This window comes from Eptesicus fuscus, chromosome 22, assembly GCF_027574615.1.
Source record: "Eptesicus fuscus isolate TK198812 chromosome 22, DD_ASM_mEF_20220401, whole genome shotgun sequence".
NCBI classification, from domain to species: Eukaryota; Metazoa; Chordata; class Mammalia; order Chiroptera; family Vespertilionidae; genus Eptesicus; species Eptesicus fuscus.
Genome location: NC_072494.1, coordinates 31,474,337 through 31,494,049, shown reverse-complemented (window position 1 = coordinate 31,494,049; position 19,713 = coordinate 31,474,337).

The window sequence follows — 19,713 nt, the reverse complement described above, 5'->3', positions numbered from 1 at the left end:
GGTGGCAGGTTCGATTCCCAGTCAAGGCACATACTCAGGTTGCGGGTTTGGTCCCAGGTCAGGGCAATGTACAGGACTCAATGGATTGATGTTTCTCTCTCTCACATCAAAATTGTGCATTCTCTCTCTCTCTCTCTCTCTCTCTCGCTCTCTCGCTCTCTCGTTCTCTTGCTCTCCCTCTCTCTCCCTGCTTCCTGTCTCTGAAATCAATGAAAAACATATCCTAGGGTGAGGATTAAAAAAAAAAAAAAGAATAAAGGAATATATATATTATTTGTTTTAATGGAATAAAATATGTTGTTTTTTTATCTGGGCATATGATAATGGCACCGATGATTACTACTATTGTAAATGTTACTATATAGCCTTTTTATATACACAATTTAAACAAAATGGATATAATATTCTGTAAATTGTTGTGTCCAGAGTTTTCACTTACCTAATATTATGGGTATTTACCTATCTTATTGGCCATTTTTCATTTTATTGTCTTACTAGGGGCCCGGTGCACGAAATTCGTGCACTGGGGGGGGGGTCCCCCCCTCAGCCCAGCCTGTCCCCTCTCACATACTGGGAGCCCTCAGGGGATGTCCTACTGGCCTCCCTTTGTGGGAGACGACCAGGCTGATCAGGGAAAGGCACCAGCCCCATCACCCCACTGCTGCAGCCACTGCCAGTCACTGCAGCCACCAAGGTGTTTTCATCAACACGGACTCCAGTCCCTTCACCATGAAAAAATGACAACTTTCTTTAGGCATTTTCAAGATGTGTCTTTCATAGGATATGACCTTACTTTCTTTCTTTCCTTTCTTTCCTTTCTTTCCTTCTTTCCTTCTTTTCTTCTTTCTTTCTTTTCTTTCTTTTCTTTCTTTCTTTTCTTTCTTCTTTTTCTTATCCTCACCTGAGGATATGTTTCCATTGATTTTTAGAGATTGTGGAAGAGAAAGGGAAAGACAGAGAGAAGCATCAAAGTGAGAGGAACACTTTCATTGGTTGCCTCCTGCATGAGCCCTGACCTGGGCCCCAGCCAGGGAGGAGCCTGCAACTTAGGTACATGCCCTTGATCAGAATCTAACCCGGACCCTGCGGTTGGCAAACCTAGGCATTATCCACTGAGCCAAACCGCCTAGGGCAGGGTATGACATTTCTTAGCCCTCCAGCAGCGGACCTTCATTTTTTTCTCCAGGAGTGTGGTGGAAAAGCCCTAGATCACCTTTTTGGATTCTTATACCCAAGTTACTAAGAATATTACCAGTGGCATACAGGGAGCTTAGCCAATGAGCGGTCAGAAAAGGTGTTTCCTCTGTAGTTCACACCTATCTCCTCCAATCTCCGGCTCCACCCCTGCCAAGGCCTAAAGCCTCGGGGACTGGGCAGGAGCCCCCCCAGTTCCCTCCAATCGCTGGCTCCGCCCCCTGCCAAGGCCTAAAGCCTCCGGCCCTGGGCAGGGGACCCCCAGCTGGCTCTGATCGCCCGGCTCCGCCCTTGGCCAAGGCCAGCAAGGGCAGACAGAAAGCTTGGCTTCCTCCATTGCCGGGGAAAACCCAAGCCTCCCTCCTGCTCTCCGTGGCCGCAGCCATCTTGGTTGGGTTTATTTGCATATTCGCTGCTGATTGGCTGGTGGGCATGGCTTGTGGAGGTACAGTCAATTTGCATATTGCTCTTTTATTAGATAGGATTGTTTATCTGACTTTTAATGATCACGTTATTTTATTATATATGCATACTATTATTTAATAACCAATTTACTATTTCTGGATTTTGAATGTATATAGTCTTCTTCTGTTACTAATACTGCTTTAGTGAGTACAATATTTTATAATTTTGTAATGGCTCTGATTATTTCCTTAGGGAAAAATCTTTTATATTGACAAAAAAATTCCTTTGACTAAGTCCAAGAATATTCTCATTTTAAAGTCTTTTATGAAATTTTTAGCAGTTTACATTGATAATAATATCATAAAGAACTTTTAAATTTCTTGGTTAAAACTTTGTCAAATTGGTATATTAATCTTTTACGTTACATTTCTCTGATTAATGTAAGGTAATTTTTCATGTTTGATGATGACTTAAAATTCTTTGGTGACTACCTTGGCAATTACTCTTGTAGATTATTAATTTTTTATTTAAAATATTAAGGATGTATTTAGAGTGATAACATTTTCCTCTTTTTTGGCCATATGTTAATTTTTGCCCTCCTCTTTGTTTAGCTTTGAATTTTGGTTTGGCATATTTTGATACATAAGATTTTCATGTTTGTATGTAGGGATAATATAATGATAATTTTATTTATGGATTCTTTATTTTATTTCATGCTTATAAATTTTACCTAAAATCAAAATTTATTGAACTTAATTTTTTCAAATAGTTAATACATATTTTCCTGATTATTAAAGGACTATAAATTCACTAGTAAACATTTGGGAAACATTAAAAACAGCATGTGTGCCCAGGCAGCATGGCTCAGTGGTTGAGCATCAACCTATGAGCCAGGAGGTCATGGTTCAGGTTCCTGTCAGGGCACATGCTTGGATTGTGGGCTCGATCCCCAGTGAGGAGGCAGCCAATCAATGATCCTCTCATCATTGATGTTTCTATCTCTATCTCCCTCTTCCTTCCTCTCTGAAATCAATAAAAATATATTAAAAAAAAAAGAAAAATAGCATGTGTTATCCTTCTACCCAGGATGACAGCACTATTTATTGAATAGCCAGCAAATTTTATTTTTTCCATAGATTTGAAATTTATTTATCCTATACCAATTTACTCTGTATAGTGGATTATTTTTATATTGTTTCTTTGTTCTATCCTTTAAATATTGTACTACTTAATTACAATTTGTTAATATATTCTTTAATACTTGGTTTAGTGAAACCTCATTACGACTTTTTGGACACCTGGAGTTGATTTGTATGTAGATTCATTCTCCCCCTCATCTTCCTGATTTTCCCAACACAGTCTATTGAAAAGATGGTTTCTCTCCAGTGCTCCGCAGCCCTCGTTATCATATCAGAATCCACATGTGCATGTGTCTATTTCTGACCTCTAATCTGTGCAATTGGTCTATTGTGTATCCTGCGCCAACACCCCCTCTTTTTAATTCCAGTTTTAAAATAATTCTTGATGTCTCATACAGCATCACCAGACAGGTTGTTATTTTTGTGCTCACCAAGCAACGTTTTAATTACTGTTTTAGCTTTTTAGGTGCCCTAATACCAGGAAGATGAATGTCCCGATTTCACATGCTGTTAACATTTCTGCAATTTTAAGAGGTTTCTCCAGTGTAAGTTTTAAAAAAGTTGTTCCTAATATCTCCCCATTTGAATCTGACTATTACCTCTGTGCCTAAATTCATTTATTTTCTCATGTAGGTCCTGTAGACTTTGATACGTTTTTGACTTTTGAACCAACCAATGAATGCATAAATGAGTGGAGCAACAAATCGATGTCTCTTTCTTTTTCACCCTCCCTCTCTTCCTCCCTCTTCCCATCCTCCCTCTCTCCCTCCCTTCCTCTCTAAAACCAATCAATCAATACAAATTAAACAAACAGCTAGCTCCCTTTAGACCATTACATGATCCTTCTCAGCAGTTAGGATTTGTAAGTGCCTAAATATGAAATTTTTGAGCATAGATTATGATTTTTTTATGAAACAAGTGATTCCCGTCCCTAAAACAAATACTGAGTATCAGCATATTCTAGGCCCTGTGCTAGGTATTAGGAAGGGAACCAGAGGCCTTGCTTTCATGGAGCTGTCTTTTGAAGGAGACGGATAAGTACACTGGCAGTTTTGATCCACTGTGATGAGTGCTGTGAAAGAGGCATGCTCAGGGCACCATGCGGGAATACAGTTAAGGTCTCTTACTCATCCAATCAAGTCCAAGAAGGCTTTCTGGAGGAATCTACACTCGATCAGGATCCCGAAAGGTAAGAGATTCGAATTGGCAAGATCAAGTGAAGAGAGAAAGAAGGCAGAGAAGGGCAGTTCAGTTACTATGTGAAGAAACCTGGAGTTTCTTCTTTGCAAAGAGCCTGGGACATACTGGAAACATAATCCTACCTAATAAAACAGTAATATGCAAATTGACCGCACCTTCGCTACACCCAAACCATGCCCACCAGCCCAAGCCACGCCCACCAGCCAATCAGGAGCGAGTATGCAAATTAACCCAACCAAGATGGCTACAGCCACAGAGAGCAAAGTTTCCCAGGCAACAGAGGAAGCCAAGCTATCCGCCTGCCCTTGCCAGGCCTAAGCCTCCACTCAAGCTACAAAGTTTCAATTATAGAAGGTAAACAAATTCAAACAGAATGGCGGCATCCACGGAGCTGGAGAGACCAGGCCAGGGTTGCCCGTGGCAATGGAGAAAGCAAAGCTTTCCGCATACCCTGGCCGGGCCCAGGCCTCCGCTTAAGGCTACAAAGTTTCAATTATAGAAGGTGAATTAACCCAAACAGAAATGGCTGCCAGCCGTGGAGCATGCAGGAGGCTTGGCTCCGCTCCAGGCTACAAAGTTTCAATTGTAGAAGGTAAATAAATTCCAGATAACCAGGGCCTCTGCTTGGGTCACCAGGGGGCATGGCCCGCCTGCAAACCACCACAGGCCCCTTGCTCAGGCCGCCCCATGCCCCAAGGGAACCCCCACCCTGATTCGGGACACCCTTCAGGGCAAACCAGCTGGCCCCCACTCCTGCACCAGGCCTCTATCCTATCTGATGAAAGAGTACTATGCAGATTGACCATCACTCCAACACACAATATGGCTACCCCCATGTGGTCAAAGATCCTGCCCCCATGTGGACACAAGATGGCCACCACAAAATGGCCAGCAGGGGAGGGCAGTTGGAAGACACCCGGCCTGCAAGGGAGGGCAGTTGGAGGCGATCAACCCTGCAGGGGAGGGCAGGTAGGGGTGACCGGGCCGGCAGAGGAGGGAAGTTGGGGGCAAACAGGCTCGCAGGGGAGCAGTTAGGCATCAATCAGGCTGGCAGCAGAGTGGTTAGGGGGTGATCAGGCTGGCAGGCAGAAGCAGTTAGGGGCAATCAGGAAGGCAGGCACGCAAGCAGTTGGGAGCCAGCAGTCCTGGATTGTGAGAGGGATAACCAACTGCCCGTTTAGGCCCGATCCCAGTGGGATCGGGCCTAAATGGGCAGTTGGACATCCCTCGAGGGGTCCCAGATTGGAGAGGGTACAGGTTGGGCTGAGGGACACCCCCGCTCCATGCATGGATTTCGTGCACCGGGCCTCTAGTACTTTTTATAAATCAGCAACTCTGTCTTAGAAATTTTCATTCCCAATTCGTAGGAAGTACTCAGCAATTTATCTTGGACAGTTGAAAAAGCTTTTTTTTTTTTTAAATTCTCACCTAAGGTCATGCTTCTGTTGATTTGAGAGAGAGGGAAACATTGATTGGTTGCCTTCCCTATTTGACCTGATCAAATTCTTGTCTTTCGTGTAAATGAATTTAAATGAGAAAATTCCAGAGGGTTGCATTGTGATGAAGCCAATTTTATTAAAGCAACGAAAGCAAGCGAGTTTATTGAAGAAGCGAGGCAAGTAAATCTATACAGCTGGCTTATGCAGGGCAGACGGGCTCTCGGCTAATCTGAAGAGCAGGTTGGGTGGGGGGGTGAGGCGTTACATGTCCTCCTGCCTGTAGATCTCAGAATTCCTCTGCTGAAACTTTCGGTACCGATGCATTCTCCAGGCCCCCTTTCGCTTTGTTGTGGCCTTCCCAGAATTCATGGGAAGCACCTGGCAGTTTTATCTTGCCAAGCCTTGAGGCTGCTGGCTTCTCTGTGTAGGGAATAAAACTGCCCTTTTTTCCTTTCCCCTCCCCACCCTGGTTTCCTGCACCCTCTCCTTAGGGAGGCTTTTAGCCATTTGCTCTGTGCCCTTGGCTGGGGAAGATAAGGGCTTGTTACTTACATGCCTGCTGCAAATTGCCCACACTGTTTGGCCTTGTTTTAGCTTTCCTGTCTCAGTTTCCCTATTCCACTTGCCCTGGAACTCTCCTAGCTTCTTTATTATCCTGTAACACAGGTATTTACTATGCTATACTTTTTATTGTTGTGTAAAAGTAGTTCATACTTTAAAAAGGTTTGCTATAGCACCCTATGCCATGTTGCACTGGTAGCAGTCTTAGACATCCTGTGTTTACTATGTCTCTTGACCGCACCATTTTCTCTTGTGCTTGATTTAGTCTCTTGTTTTGTATGTAACACGCGGTACAGGCTTATAGCCCGGCTCGGATAAGTGCACTGTATGATGTTCGTACAACAACGAAATCGCCTAGCGACGTTTCTAGGAACATATTCCTATTGTTAAGTGACACACACCCATTAAGAGGTACACCCCATCCCTTCATCTTTTGATCTTTTCACTCTAAATGACCTAGAACAGTGGTCGGCAAACCGCGGCTCGCGAGCCACGTGAGGCTCTTTGGCCCCTTGAGTGTGGCCCTTCCACAAAATACCACGGCCTGGGCGAGTCTATTTTGAAGAAGTGGTGTTAGAAGAAGTTTAAGTTTAAAAAAATTTGGCTCTCCAAAGAAATTTCAATCGTTGTACTGTTGATATTTGGCTCTGTTGACTAATGAGTTTGCCAACCACTGACCTAGAAGGATAATGTTCCAAACTTCATTAGTATTTCACCTCAGTCACTATTTTAACCAGAAGAGAGCGACTTGTCGCTTTAATAAGCATCAAAATTAATTGAACTCTAGTTCTCAGAAATGTTTTCTTCCTTTAGGAATGTGGCAGTGCTTTGAAGTTGAGGCTAAGTGGGAGAATATATATGTGTCTGGGTGTCCAGAGGGAGCAAAAAAGATGGAAATAATTTTCAAAAGATTTACAGAGGTTTGGCTGCCACCACCTGAATTTAGAGAAAACTGAGGAGGAGAGACTTAAAGAAGAAAGTCTGAGACAGGAGGAGTTGATATTTTCTCTTTAAATAAATTAGTGGTCGGAGTTGTAATAGACTGACCTGGCCTTTAGGTCTTGCTTGTGCTAGCAAAGACAAACTTTACTTAGAAAATATCAAGCTTCCAGTTGCACTTATTCCAAGTTGCAAAACAAAAATTAAGCTTAATAGTATTCTAAAAGTTTTTATAAAGGGGATGATATTGTATCTATACCCTATTTCTGTTTTACCATGGCATCTAAACCAGTTTCCCTCTAGAGCTATTAAATGCTAGTGGCCCGGTGCATGGATTCGTGCACATTGAAAGGTAATTAATTAGAAGAAAGATTTGTGCAGTAAACATTTATTTTTAAATTGCCAGTGCCCTTCATATGTACCAGCCGGTCAGTCACGTGCAATGGGCGCCAGCAAGAGCATGTGCGAACCCCTTAGCCTTTCTCTCAATGTTGCGTGTCATATGTATCGGACGGTCGGTCACTTAGCCTTTTATATACACTGAGTGGCCAGATTATTATGATCTCTAAACGCATAATAATCTGGCCACTCAGTGTGTGTGTGTGTGTGTGTGTGTGTGTGTGTGTGTGTGTGTGTGTATTAGAGGCCCGGTGCATGAATTCGTGCATGGGTGGGTCCGGCCAGCCTGGCCAGGTGGAGGGGACATGGGTGGTTGGCCGGCCTGCATGCTGGTCGAACTCCTGGTCAAGGGGACAATTTGCATATTAGCCTTTTATTATATAGGATATACACTGAGTGGCCAGATTATTATGCGTTCAGAGATCATAATAATCTGGCTACTCAGTGTATATAGATTGCCAAATTTTTACAAATATCCGTTTATGTTGTTAATACTTTTTTTCTTTATAGGCAGTTTCATTGATAATTTTTTTGTTTGCTTTTTATTTCTTTTGATTTATTTCTTATTGTGAAATCTTCAAATCCATCATTTAATTAATAAAAAAACCCTTCTGAATTACTGGATGTATTTTAGTGTTTTTATGCAATTATAATGATTACCATTAATTTATTTGCTGATTTGAAAATTCTCAAAATTCCTTTATGAATATGAACTTTCTAAATATTTTCATGACAGTAACTTTAGCCATTTGGGACTTGTTTAAATAGAACCCCTTAGCCTTTCTCTCAAGCAAATTGTTAATTCAGTCCTCTAAATTTTATGCTCTTACAGCCTTTCTTTCTTTTTAAAAAATATATATTTTATTGATTTTTTACAGAGGGGAAAGGAGAGGGATAGAGAGTTAGAAACATCGATGAGAGAGAAACATCGATCAGCTGCCTCCTGCACCTCCCCCCTCCCCCCGGACTGGGGATGTGCCTGCAACCAAGGTACATGCCCTTGACCAGAATTGAACCTGGGACCTTTTAGTCCGCAGGCTGATGCTCTATCCACTGAGCCAAACCGGCTAGGGCATCTTACAACCTTTCTTGATAGCCTGTTTCCATTCTTAATCCTCACAGTATTTCTGTAACTGATGTTTTGGATATTGTTACAGGTCATTTTCTATATTTCTAATCTGAGAGTTCTATATTATGTAGTCTAACTGTGTACACTAAACCTTAGATAAATACCTTTTTGTCATTTCTCCTATAGTATAAATTAATTTCACCCTTTGCATTAGGCCTTTTAACATATGTTTAGTGAATTTGTTTTTGTTTCTCTCTGAGTCTTTTAATGTTCTCAGTTTTATTTGGAAATTGGAGACCAGACTGCTTTAATAAGAATCTGAGAGCATAATAGAAGGCTTAGTTTTCACCTGTCAGAAACTTTACACTGCTGATTTCTACTTGACTTTTGTCATACCATTATTTATTTTTTATTTTTTCCTGACGCATTCTACTAAGCCAACATTTTCATTAACCTTTATTAGTATTTTGGGCCCTGGTGGGATAGTAACGTGAAATTAATCCATATTGGACTTAATTTTATTTTGATGTATTATTCCTTTAATATATCGAGGTCCCTCATGGATACATCTTTCTTTTAATGAATTAGCAACCATGCTCAACCTAGTGTTCCTAGGACCTTTTACAAAATTAATAACATATTCTCAATTCCTTCATCCAGGTCATTGGTAAAGGGATTAGGTAACAGTACGTAGAGTGACTTTCTTTAAGCTGGTTATGAGGCATTGCGTTTTAGATGTAATCCTACATTCTTTTGTGTATATTCATTCTATCTACCTACCTACCTACCTATCATCTCTCAGTTACTGGCGTTTGGGGATTTGGGGTTCCCCAAGACAGAAATCGAGAGGAAATCCCAGAGGAATTCCCAGACAGATTTTATTAAGCTTATGCTCGAGCATAAGGGAGGCAGCACGGAGGAAAGGAAGGGCCTCTGAACTGGCGTGGGGGCTGGCTCTGCTGGGCAGTTTTTATAAGCCGGGGACACAGCAGGTTCACACGTGGAATTTTCCACATGGCCGTGGGAGAAGCAGGCAGTTAAAAGAGAGAGAAAATTTTGCCTTTTTTTTTTTTTTTTTTTTTGAACAGGAAGTAGAGGGGCGATGACCTTCTTGTGGCTGACTTATCAGTGTTTCTTCTAGCCACCTGACTTTCTTGGGATCAGGATAGGGGCTGCTGGGTGGTGGCTGACTCCCGCTCTGTGGGGTTTTTATCCAGTGTCCTGGGGATCCCAGGCCCAGGTTCCTATGCTGTCCCCTATATGTATATATTTCAGCACCCTGTCACCTACACAACTCTTTGCTGTTTCCTGACTCAAGTTGCTGGGCCAGAAAAAGAATATTCAGCTGGGGAGGGAGTGACTTGAATGGCCTCTTTAGCATTAGACCTAGTCACCAGTAAGGGCAAGGTCTGGGCAGCGAGGTTGGTACAAGAAAAAAAACAAAAAACAAACAAAACAAACCCCAACAAGATCGGTTCTGTACCAGTATGTGTCTCAGAGAGATCAGATCCCACGTGGTAGGGCTGCCATAAAGCCTCCTGACTTACTTGGGCTTTCAGATCTTAATTTAGAATCTAGATCCTATCTATAAATTTGTTGACTAAACTGGTTTCATTTTAGAGAAAATGGTGAGATTTATTTGGGAAAGTTAGACATCATATGTTTTCCTTGTCTACATAATTAGTCATTCTTTCATGGAAGGAAATTAATAAGTTATCTTGACAGTTTTCTGAGACATAAAGGTTGCTCCTTGGTTTCACGTGTTTTTCTAGATAATTGAACGTTGGTATTTTGATAACTTGGACTAATATTTTCTCCTATAACTGCCATGGTATTTTTTTTTTAAATCTGCAACTTTTAAAATATGCTCACAAAATCACTCAGTCGTTTATGTGTTGTTAGGTGATTGTGATAGGATGCCATGGATTGGAAGGTCTCTATTGTTGGAAATAGAAGCATCAATGAAGCAAGTACAGAAAAAGCGTTTTTAAGATTAATCCAGGATATGTGTTTATACCTTTACTAGTCTGTATATAGGAGACAGCCTGAGGTCTAGTTCTCCATTCCCAACCTTATTTCTACCAGAGTGACTTATCACTTCCATGTTTAAAATACTTTATTGAGTCCTCTTTGCCCTCAGGATAAAGTTCAAAGTCCATTTTTCCAAGGACTTTCATGGTTTTGTCCTTGCTTGCTACCCAGCTTTTTCTCTCAACACTTTATGTCTTTTATTCTATCCCCTCACCGTGCCATTCCCTCTTGCCTCCGGGCCTTTTTGCTATAAATACTCTCCTACCCTTTTGCTTTGCCCCTTGCTCTTTCTCATTCTAGAATCTTCCTCTTTCCGTGTAGGAGTCACTTCTTCCAGGAAGTCTTCTCCTGTCTCCCAAGTCAAGGCTAGGTGCCCCTGTCGTATTTACGTCTGTGAGTTCAGGGACCAACTTGTTTTGTTCCGACTTCACTCCTATTGCTTGCAATTTAGGGAGTAAATTACTGTAAAGTTGGTACTTTGCAGACTTTTCCACTGAAAGAAAAGAGAATTTTTAAAGTCAACTTAAAATAAAAAGACATTTCCTTCTTAGTTAAACTGTGTAATACTTTCCTAAATCTCCAACTGAAGTAGACACCACTGAGAGGGGTGTCATGGGACACCACCGGATCTTACCCAGCCACTGCTTCTGTTCAGCCCTGGGAGTAGTGCTGGTTTTGTTACATTTGCTTTGGTTAACCTTATCTTATAAAGCAATTTAAATTGAAATTAGTCCCTTACTTTAATGGTTTAAAATTTGTATTTACAACCTCTGAAAGACCCAACCTCCAGCCGCTTCCTAGTTGATTCTGCTCCAGCACTGCCGCGCTTGCTCACTGATTGCTCAGAAACTCTGTCTGCAGCTGAAATTGGAGTGGGTTACAGCTGTTTTAAAAATATTTTTGCTTTCATGATATCCGTGGATGTGTGTGTGTGTGTGTTTGTGTGTGTGTGTGTGTGTGTGTGTGTATCAATCATCAAAAAAGATAGAAAGGCATCACTTTGCAAATAGAGCTGCACATTCTTTATTCAGACTGCGTTGAGAATTCAAGCAAATAGTTCTTTACATTCAAATTCCTGTATGAAAGTAGGAGCATAAACGATGTGGAGCTCTTACCACCACTCTCACGTGCTGGGCCTGTTTAGTGGAAATAAGAACACAAAAGGTTTTTAGGTAGATGGACTTTTGATTGCATACAAATGTAGTCAGACACAGTACATCCATATGCCTTGAACTGTACAGTGTTTTTAGTAACGACGGTGTCTTCTCAAAATGGACCAAGTTTAGGGCAAAAAGAAAAAAAAAAGAGAAAGACTTTTTAAGGTGAGCAAAGAATATTTTAATCACTTCAGGAAGAGAAATAGTGACATTAGCAAGATGATGGACTAGGAGGTCACCACACTTTCCATCCACACAAACGACTAAACAGCTACAGATGAAAATAGTTCCAGGACAGCTGTGCACTACAGTGAGGAAGCTGCTGCAATCCAGTGGGACAAAACAACTGAGTACAGCTCCATAGAGAAGCATAGGACGCATTTTACTGGCATCACCTTGACCTCTAGTCCTCCAGAGCTTGACACCCAGAGGGATTCCCTTGGCCATGACCTCCCCTTAGAAGGGAACAGAATAGCTCTGGCTTGTGTGTCTCTGTGGTTAGAGCATCTGCCCCAAGGGTCGTGAGTTTGATTCCCAGTCAAGGGCATGTGCCTGGGTTGCATGTTCCATCACTGGCCCCAGTCCGGGTGCAGGTGGGAGGCAACCGATTGATGTGTCTCTCTCACATCAATATTTCTCCCTCCTACCTCCTCCTTTTCCTCTCTCCTACCTCCCCTCCCTCCCTCCCTTTTACTTTTTCTGAAAAAGCAATGGAAAAATTATCCTCATTCATGATTACAATTCTCAAAAGATATTGAAGGAACTTAACCTCACTGCAATAAAGGCCGTCTGTATATGTCCACAGTTAACATCATAATCAACGGGGAAAACTGAAAGCTTTTCTTTTAAGATTCGGTATAAGGTACAGCAAAGGATTCCCCTTTGCAGCATAGAAGCTCTAGCCAGAGCCATTAGACAAGAAAAAGATATAAAAGGCATTCAAATTAGAAAGGAAGAAGTATCTCTTTTTATAAATGACAAAGACATCCCCTGTTTATGGATTAGAAGAATTAATATTGGTAAAATGCCCATACTACCCAAAGTGACCAATAAATTCAGTAGAATCCCTATCAAAAGCCCTATGGCATTTTTTACAGAAGTAGAAAAAACAATCCTAAAATTTGCATGAAACCACAAAAGACCTCAAATAGCCAAAGAAATTTTGAGCTAGAAGAACAAAGCTGGAAGCATCATACTAACTGATTTCAAACTATATTACAAAGCTACAGTACTGATAGAAAACATCATGATACTGGCATTTAAAAAAGAGATATATACCAGTGGAAAAAATAGCCCAAACTAAGTCCATGTATCTACAGTCAACTGTTCAACAAGGGTGCCAAGAACATATGAGGAAGAGGATAGTCTTTTCAGTAATGGTGTTGGGAAAACTGGATATCTACATGCAGAAAAATGAACTGGGCCTTTATTTTACAACCATATAACAAGTCAACTCAAAATGGATTAAAGACTTAAATGTAAGACAAGAAACTGTAAAACTACTAGAAGAAAACATAGGGAAGGAAGAAGCTTGACATTGGTCTGGGGAGGATTTTTTTTTTTTTATATGACATCAAAAGCAAGATAAAGCAAAAATAAACAAGTGGGATTGCATTAAACTAAAAAGCTTCTGCACAGCAAAGGAAACAATCAACAGAGTGCAGAGGCAACCTATGTCAGGGGAGGAAGTATTTGCAGACCATATATCTGCTAAGCGGTTAATATCTAAAATATTACAACTGAGTAACAAAACTTTTAACATTGATTTAGGATTTTTTTATTATTACGATATTGAATGAAGTTTTAATTTATTACATGGCGCTTAAAAGAAATATTCTATGTGGTTTGACATTTCAAACAAGTTGGGTAGAATTTATTTTGTCAACGTTGTCAGGTCACTTTCCCCAGAGGCCAGTTTTATTTCTCACATCCTAGGTCTCACTGCCATCTGTGCCTTCCCCTCTGTTGTCCCTGTAAGTTACTCAGCAAGGAATTATATCACTTCTGAATAATTGCTTTTTTCCCCCACTGACTTTTTAAACATAAAATCAAGTTAATAGTTATATATTATTATATACCTTTCTTTGATTATATGCCATTTTCCAGCTTTGCATAATTTCTATCATAATATATAAAAATTTCAAGAGAGATTTTATGTATGCAAGTAGCTGAGATGTTACAAAAGGAAGTTTAAACACATTAAATTGATCTTTTGTCTTTCTACATTGTTTTGTAAAAATACTGATAAATTCTCTGTTTTCTGTTCAAACCTGAGCAAAGCATATTGTGGAATTTTTCTGATTAGAAAAAAATATTTAGGGCTTATTAAATGGAAAGTGTTTTGTTTTCTTTTAAATGAAAGTTGACTTCATACATAGTTCACGTTTTGTTCAAGAGATAGAGTTGCATCTATTAAATTAATTATTAAAGCCTCCATGACATGTAGTTGGAGGACTAGTGTTTCATGCCCAGCAGGACAAAGCAGCAATACAGACCTTATAATGCAAATTGTAAGTTCTTTCTTTTTATCCTTCTTTTTAAAAGAACTATAAGAAGCATAGGTACTTTTTATTTAAATTTGCATTTAAAATATAATGGACAGAATAGTTTGGTAAAATTTGTTTTACAATGTATGATTTGTTTGGATAAAAATGTTTTATTGGGAGAAGAGTATTGTACAAATACATTAATATTGAAAATATGTTGGCTTAATAAGTATTTCCCTTATACTTATTTTTATGTATATCCTAGTATTTTTTTTTTTTAAGAAACTTTCCTAGAAAATGTTCTTTCGTGATAAAATGCCAACTAGAATTTAGGTGAATTCTGCCAGACTTTCAAGTCAAAGTGGATTTGCTCTTGCTTTTATTTTTTAAGACTTTTATTTTGTCATTTTCTTTCTTTCTTTGTCATGGCCAAGTGAATTTTATTGTTTTTATTGAAGCTTGAATTTTTGACAAAAATTATATTTTTATAAATTTATCTTTTGTATACATATGTGTATACTTGTGTGTGTATATATATATTTGTAAATATGTAGTAAAGATAACAACTAAAGCCAGTAAGTATACAGAACATAAATAATCATTAATCTTTGGTAAGCTAAACTTTTTGTTATTTTCTGGTGACATTATTCTATCTTATACTTTTTTCACTTTGCAGTATTGTCTTCATATACAGGGTCATATAGCTCACAGAAACCTTATCTATATTTTTGTTGAGCATTACTAATAAACATCTGCTTGCTATTCTATAGAATACTTTTAGTTTTTAAACTTTTATCAACTTTTCAAACATGCTATATTACATATTAATGTGACATTGATTTAGTTTCTAAGCATAGTGCTAAAATTAATTTTAGAAATTTTGAAAAGTATCTTGAATATAAAAATTATGATTCCAGTTTTATAACTTACATAGCTATTTTGAGAAAGTCGAAATCATTTGCTATCTTTTAACATATATAAAAGGTAAACCACAAAATATGTTTCCATAATATATGTAGTAAGCCACATTGCTTGGATCACATAGCTTTCCCTTTTTATATTGCAGGTTGGCAGATAAGGAAGCCGTGTTGCTTGGTGTTTGGGACCATGGGCTCTGAAGGCAGAATGACTGGGGTCAAATCCAGGTTCTACCATTTCCTAGATTCGTGACCTTAGACGAGCTAACTACTCTCTGGGCCTCAGTTTGCTAATCTAAAGTCTAAGATAATGTATGGCAATTAACTATCATAAAATAGCTTTCAGCATTAAAGTTTAAACTGGAAGAGAGTATAACAGTGCCTGGCAAATAGGAAGCAATAGGGATTAATATCTAACGTTCGGGGTTCAGAAGTCAGTGTGCCTGCATTCAAATCAAGATTCCGTCGCTAAATAATAATTTTAAGAACTCAAAAATTATATATTTTTTTGAGCTTCAATGCCCATATCTATACACTTGGGTTGTATTGAGGTTGTGGCTGTGTGCTGTTAGAGATTTTTGAAGATCCTCCTTAAGAGGTATTATGTATGCATTTTAAAATATAATTTACTTGTTTGCAGTGGATGATCTAGAATGTTTTGAAAAAAAGTAGGTTTATGTGTAGGTAGATTAACCAGAATCTTAGAAATATTTATGCTTCATAAGCAGATTCATAATAGAAATAAAATTTTGGCGGTAAATTTCCCTCTTATTCTGGATGAAAATATATTTTATATTAGTGAGACCTGAGTTAGTATAATTTCAGTTTTTTGATGGGGTTATAGCATTTATGTCTTTAGTTTAACGTTAGTGTATTTCTATTGCAGTTTTATGCACAAGTGGCATTTATCCAATGTTTTCACACTTAGAACTGTAACTGGCCAACTTGTGGCATCATGTCATTTGAAATAAATATTATTCTAATCCTGAGATAAGGGTGAAAATAGAAGCTTGAAGCTTTTTAATACTTTCTGTTAGAAACTATGTTATTTATTATCTACAGCCATGTTATCATTTAAAAATTTTAAGTGTGTAAGATTTTTTCAGTGAAGGTAGAAAATGGACATTTGGTCAGACAATGGATAAAATGGGAGCTCTGTGAGTAGTATCTTTATATTAGACACTAGAGGCCCGGTGCATGAAAATTCATGCACAGGAGGGGGTTGTCTCTCAGCCCAGCCTGCCCCCTATCACAGTCTAGGAGCCCTCAGGGGCAGGAGGCAACCCGGCGATCAGGGGAAGGTGACACCCCATCACACCTCTGCTGCTGCCAGTGCTGGCAGTGCAAGCCTCTGTCAGCCCTGGTTACCTGAGCCTCAGGCGGCCCTGGGTGGCTGGATAGCCACCATCCGAGGCTTGCCTGCACCTGGGGCCAGCCCTTGGTGGCTGGGGGCTAAGGAGACTGGGGGACTCCAGAGGTAGACGCACAGAGTGGCTGGGCCCGCCTGAAGGTGGGGCTAAGGGGACTGAGAGCCACCATCTTGTGGCTATAGGTGCTGCCATCTTTGAGGGCGGGACAGTCAATTAGCATATTCCCTCCTTATTGGCTGTGGGCATTGCCATTTTTGAGGGCGGGACAGTCAATTAGCATATTCCCTCCTTATTGGCTGTGGGCACCGCCATCTTTGAGTGCAGGACAGTCAATTAGCATATTCCCTCCTTATTGGCTGTGGGCACCGCCATCTTTGAGTGCAGGGCAGTCAATTAGCATATTCCCTCTTTATTAGATAGGATCTTTCTTCTTTTCCTCGTGGGGAACGATTTTTTTGTTAATTTGTCCCATGTCACAGTATATATTTACCTAAAAATGTGTAAAGTAAGAGACTTACCATTAATAAAGCCTGTTGCCTGTCGTGTGTCACTTGGGCTGTGTTGAGTCAGTGGAGTCTTTTGCATGGACCAGGGGGAGCAAAGGGAACACTCCCAGATGGTTTGTACCTGGCCTGCGCCTCGCCAGAGCACTAGGCTCTTTCCCTCTTTCCCAGGCATCCACACGGAAGCATCCTGCTGGCCTTTCCCATGTAACGTGTCAAGCACTGACTTCTTTGTCTACGTCTCCCTTTAGCCCCATTCCCTAAACCACATGCCTTCCTTACATTTTTTTATTTGGTTAATAGTGTTACCATTCACTTAAGCTGGAAACGTTAGAATTATCCTAACCTCCCCTTCACCCACACTCTCTACGTTGGGTTATTACCCGTTTCCTGGAACAAAGACTGAAATTCACTTCTCTGTGTCACTGCTACCACTTGATGTAAGGACTCACATTTTATCTCTCTCTCTCTTCTAATTTTTTTTGGGGGGGAGGGGGGAAGCAAAAAAAACAAAACAAAACAAAAAAACGAACCCAAAACCTCATATTTTGCTACCATTCACTTTCTACTGCATTTCAGTTTTCTAATTGTTTTAAGCAGAACAGTTCAACAAGTATCAAAGATTTAGGATGACATTGAAGGTTCTTGGACGTTTCAGACCTTGCTTTCATCCGCAGTCACAGCTCGGCTGGTATATTTTTCTCTCTCCTGAACAAACATTCATTCACTTGCAGTTGTTTATTTAATGTCAGCTACATGGCATTGTGCTAGGTGCTTTGAGAAGACAGAGGTAACCAAGAGAGCCGTGAGGGTGCCCCATTAGTGCGTAGAGAATGCTCGCACATTGTCTCTGACCATGCTCTTTCATCTGCTCTTTTAGTGTTTAATAGCATTCTATTAATTTTTCATGCCCTGCTCAAGTGTCATTTCCTTTCTGAAGTGTTCGTAACTACCTCAAGTAGTATTTCTTCTTTGTGCTCCAGTAATACTTGATATTCATACCTCTAGTACTTACCCTGTTATACTTGTTTATAGTTGATCTTTCCCCCTAGGTTAAATTTAAATATGGGAAGGAGGGAGATGAAAGAGGAACACAGAAATAAGGATTGAGGCAAGAAGGGAAGGAGAGAAGGAAAACAGGACAAGCAGGATGAGAAATAGTTGAAAACAGACTCTGAAGCCAGACAGGGTTTGAATCCTGGCTCTTCGACTTTACTGGCTGGGCACATTGTGTATATCTTTGTATCACAATTTATAGTGGGAATCATAATAGCATAATTGTGAAGATTAAAAGAGTTCATATATGTACTAGTAAAGTGTTTAAAACAGTGCATGCTGTGTGTGTTTATTGCTGTTTTTGTTAGCAATAGCTTAAGTGACATGAGCTATGTTTTCTCTCTCATTTCATTTTCTAAGAAATGGGAGATTTTCAGGCCACATATTATCACTTAAGGCATCAAATTTCTGAGTGAGTTTTGGGCCTGGGGTAGAGCGGAGCTCCTATACATATTTGCTATTTACAGTGTAATAGTGACTATAAGGATATTGCGCATTTGCTTCTTCGTAAACTCTAGTAAGCATTTTGCCCTTTCATACCAGATTCTGTCTTGCTTCTGAACTTCCTAGCTTTTAGAAATCCTGATGATGATTCTTCTGTTTTCATTGTTATCGCACCCTTTTGGCTTGGTGCATACCACTGCTTTTGTCATTTACCTGAGGTCTTTGTATTAAAATATTATTTTCTTTCCTGACTATTCTTCAGCCCGAAAGCGAGGGGGGCAGGACATAGCTGTCTTCTTAGTTCTAGTAGCAAGAGCTGTTCCTCAGCATCAGCCTGATACTCACATAGCACCTCCCGTTCCTATCCCCTCCTGCACTCACTCTCAGTGCCCTCCCTGACAGTACCACTCTCTGCTCCCACCCTCTGTCACAAGACAGTTGGCCCCGCTGTGAACAGGTGCAGTGTCCTATCCGTTCTACACCTGGGATGTCTGGCTTTCACAGGAGATTAGAGCACTCCTCATTGGCTGGTTGGTGACTTCATTTTAAACAAGTGAGTTGGATGCTAATTGTCAATTGGCTCTTCTGACTAAGAAAAGAATCTTGGAGGAGATGACATTTTAGTTGCTCCTTGAGCAGCGGAGGAAGAAAGCAGGTTGTAGGTTGTAGAGGGTATTTGAGGCTTAGGATTTATTCTCAGTTGATACTTGAGTATTCTCTTTAAGGCCCTGGGGATACAAAAATTGAGTTCCTGTTACCTCCAAATGATTGGCATAGTGACAAATAATGCAGATGTTGAAAGGAAAGAGGGGTTCCTGAGGATTGGCGAAGTTGGAGAAGATTTTGTCTGTTATCATTCTACAAGATCTCCATGGATGATTTCATGTGTTCCTTTGAGATCAGATCTTCTTGAGAATCTGGGGGTTCATCACAACAAAGTTTTACTGCGTTTCTAGAATATATGATGATCTCCTGTCTCTGCACCTTTGTACATGCTGTTTCTTTTGCCTGGAATAGTGTTAACTCAGCTAATTCTTACTAATTCTTAAAATATAATCATAGAGGTCGTAACTTTCAGAAAAGCTTACTTGATTTTTCAGCACTGGATCAAGTGTTTCTGTGGGTCTCATATCCTTACCTCTCTCTCCCCTCCCCCACATCATAGCCTTTATTATGCCATGTTGTAACTGCTTTCATCAGACTGTTCATGGAAGACAGAAACTGTGTATATGATCATGCTTGTTGTATGGCTGCTGCTCCAAAAATATTGGTTGGTTGAATGGATGAGTGGGATATGGTGGAGGGGGGATATGGTAGAGAGGAGACTCGCTCATTACAGCAATGGGAAGAGATAGAGCAAAAACAAAGTGTATAGTAATTTATGCACCTGATTCTGAGACAATG